Here is a 3,608-nt window from a genome sequence, read left to right as displayed (position 1 = left end):
AATCTGACATGAGCAAAGGTGGGATGCTTGATAGTTGGAAAGAGCAGCCAGAGTTGAGAGCAGAGCTTGGCAGTGATGTGAGCCAGAGGGAAAAGCGGCAAGCTGGAGAGTGTGGGAGCCATGTTTGATTTCTGTTTGAATCCAAGATTCTACCGTAGCTATGGGGAAAATAAGGCCATTTTGGGGTGTTAATGCTGCAAACTCCTCCATCGTAGGCTCAGGTTGTACATGTAAACCATATATCATAAAGACACCGCAATCTCTTCTGTGCCTCATTTTCAAAGGAAACACAAACCCTGGGTAAGCGCCTGGAACCCCTGGAATCTTGCACTGTTCAGAGACTGGGGTGGCGCACAACTATACCATCTCATTGCCAGTACAGAAATATGATTCAGCTGCCAGTCCAGTTGGCTTTTGTACATAGAGTGGTGGTGGTGGGGTGCCATTTTATCCTCAGGCAGCAATATGTCTTGAGCTGGCCCTGATGCCGCAGACGCAGCCGCCAATGTGGCTGTATGCCTTGGAATTCCTGGCTGTCCCCACTGGGTAGAATTCAATGCAATGCTAAGTGGGGTTTGCATGCAGGGAAGGAGGTCTGTTCACACAAGGAGACTCCCTCCCATCATGTGCACTCGCTGAACCTGTCCATGGGTTCCCCCATCCCTTGAGAGCATATTTAAGGGCCACAGGAGGGGGAAGACGAAAAAGTTCTGTTGTGCGAGTGGACCCTTTCCGTATTCCAAACCACCATTTTGGATCCCACCCACCAGGGAGGAAAGAGGAATATGGAGTCTGCTATAGGCCCTTGTGCATGTGCAAAGTTATCTTTCAATGGTAAAATAGGGTCTTGTGATGAAGAAAATTGTACCTGAACCTAATATTAAGAGTAATGATGCTATTTTTCCTATAATCAGGATAAAGGTATGGAGAGGTGTTCATGTATCTGTGACATATGTTCCAAGAGCTACATTGGTGAGACTGAGATGGGGCTGCTTCACCCATTCCTGTTGTGTCCCGTCGCTCCTTTACACAGTCAGATCTGAGTCTGATGTGCAGTTGTTCTGATGGGCATGTTCTCTTCTTCCAGTGGCCAGTAAAGACATAATGGACCCTGACCCACACATTAAACTCTCTCCCAATAAGCAGTGGCCAGAAATTAAAGTGCACCATGGGTGCCAACTTGGAATAAAATATGGGGGGAGGTAAGCCCCACCCCACATAATTGATCACATGATGCATCCCATTTAAATGGCAATGTCCATTAACTGTGGAGTGTGTGGGCCCCTCAAATATTTTACGGGGGGGGGGGGCTGAAAGGACCTCAACCCCTAGGCGTTGGCATACTACCACTGAGTAGAAGTCTGAGTTTGGGTAACTAATTCAGATATATACTATTTTTTTATACATCTTGAATGGGTTACCCAATTTTTATCCAGTTTACCCTGATTCCTAAAAAGCAGGGAGGCTATGCTAATGATGTTCTGGATTTATGCAGAACACACCAATAGCAGTTCCAGGAATAAATTGTAGTTATCTGCTTCTGATAAAAATACAAATGTGCTAACCTGAGGTTGTGCCTTGAACTGTAACTCCACTTTCTATTCCTCAGAATTTCACCAAAGCCACTGCAACAACAAAACAGTAGTTTAATCAGTGATTGCTAAAGAAAACAATGTGTCACATCCTGAGAATGTAGGCATCAAGCTGCCAAATCCCTGTAGGTGGGCAGCCAGCAGTGCAAGTAGGAGAATGGAGTATTGATATCTGGGGAGGAGGGTGAGTCACAGTGTTTTCTAGAAACAGGAAGTCAGGAATCACTCCTCCTCAGTCCTGCCCCCAAGCCTTTTCGGCTACAAAGCTCACTGGGGGCTAATTTGTTTCACTGGTCCCAGTCTCTCAGGAGCCGTTGTAAAAGGTAGGAGGTATTTGTTACTACCTTTAGGCTCCTCAGCAGTTTATAAGTGGAGTTTACCTGTATCCTTAAACCTGCCTGCTTTGTTTGCATTTGTTACTCCCTTTTCATTGCTCTACTCCAGGCTTCCTCAACCTCAGCCCTCCAGATGTTCTGAGACTACAATTCCCATCACCCCTGACCACTGTTCCTGCTAGCTAGGGATCATAGGAGTTGTACGCCAAAAATATCTGGAGGGTCGAGGTTGAGGAAGCCTGCTCTACTCTGTCCCATCCTTTCCATTGGTCTCTCCAGCGCCTGATCTGGCAATGCCCCTTGTATCCCTGTAAGCTCCTAAAACAATAGCTGGTCAAAGGAAACTCTTCCATCTGAAACATTTGTTGGCCAGATTTGTTGGGGTGGAGGAGGATTGTGCATGTTTGGTCTCTAGGAATTGTCTGTCACATCAGTTTGATGCAAATGCATCATTCTGGACAGATGATATCTTTATCATTGTATTCCAGTAATTTTATTCACATTCTCATGGTGATTTTTTTGGGTAGGACTAAAATTGGTTTTTTAAAATTCTATACACATATTTAAACAGTGTTTTATAAATATTTTTGGTGTTTCCCAATGGTATAGTGCCAAGTGGTTTTTAGAAAGCATTGCTAATATAGACGCATTGGCAGTACCAAATTTGTAATGTGTTTGAAAGTAAAATTGTCATTGTCTGACTCTAAACAATCAGATAGGACCTACTGTAGCCACTAAAACTGTGTTTTACCTTGGGTCCACTACATAAAAACATAGATGAACAAAAAGCCCAACAACTAGCACTTGTAATGACAGTATATATTTGATAATCCTTACCATTCTACATTGCTATCTTCCACCACTACCATGATTCCTGGGGAGTTTCCTCAAGCCCTTGGGCCACTGTACACTTTCTGAGCAGCAAGAAAATCTAGCAAATTGCGTCCTTTGGCACCAGGGAAAAAACATTTCCCTTTAACCTTCTATGTCATTTTAAATGTGTTTGTGGGAGAGGGGTGTTATTGGTTTTATTTTTGTTTTTATTATGTATTTTGTATTCTCATTTTGTATTTTTATATTGTGAACCGCCATGTGATATTAATCAATAAATCCTTCTATTTCTTTCAGCAGTGCTGTGCCCATTTTGGGTCTGGGGAGTCACTGTCTTGCCTCCTGCTACAAAAGCAAGCAAGCAGAGGCTCTTACCTGTAAGAAAGAAAGAGATCTTTACTCATGCAATGAACTGTACAGGCTCAGCAGCAGACAGAGTGCTCAGGGGTCATGATTTAGGACTTCAGGAGCAGGGCAAGAAGTTTGGAACTGGACAGAATCAATGCAGATGTCCCAACAAGTTTCCATGCTGCATCTGCCAAGCTTTTAAAGATGAGGTATGGCATGTTCACTTGTGAGACTTGCTTGCTTTGCGGGAATGTTGGGATGGCATATGCGTGCTTCATCAGGGTTGGTGAATGTGTTGATCAGAGCAGACCAGCTGAGATCAATGGCATCAAGTTAGGCATTACTAACTCAATGAATGAGTATTTGGTGACCTAAAGGTATATTGACTGGGAGCCACTGATAGCTTTATCCTCTGTGAATTTGTTCAATGTTAACTATATTTTGTGTGACAAAGTCCTTCCCTTTGTCTGTCTTGAACCTTCTGCTAATCAATTTCATTGTA

General features: G+C 43.6%; 1 long non-coding RNA gene across 2 annotated transcripts; it reads left to right on the top strand.

The window, feature by feature from the left end:
- Nucleotides 1-1,806: 1,806 nt before the first annotated feature.
- LOC132591629 (uncharacterized) lies at nt 1,807-3,315 on the top strand. 2 transcript variants are annotated; one of them, XR_009557065.1, is made up of 2 exons: nt 1,807-1,915; nt 3,059-3,315. It is a non-coding gene; the product is annotated as an uncharacterized LOC132591629 (long non-coding RNA). The 2 variants fall into 2 exon arrangements; XR_009557064.1 differs by having other exon boundaries at nt 1,847-1,915; nt 3,056-3,315.
- The last annotated feature ends 293 nt before the right edge of the window (nt 3,316-3,608 follow it).

The sequence above is a fragment of the Zootoca vivipara genome, chromosome 2 (genome assembly GCF_963506605.1).
Source record: "Zootoca vivipara chromosome 2, rZooViv1.1, whole genome shotgun sequence".
Taxonomy (NCBI): Eukaryota; Metazoa; Chordata; class Lepidosauria; order Squamata; family Lacertidae; genus Zootoca; species Zootoca vivipara.
The sequence above is the reverse complement of the archived record's forward strand: the minus strand, read 5'-3'. Positions and strand labels throughout refer to the sequence as shown.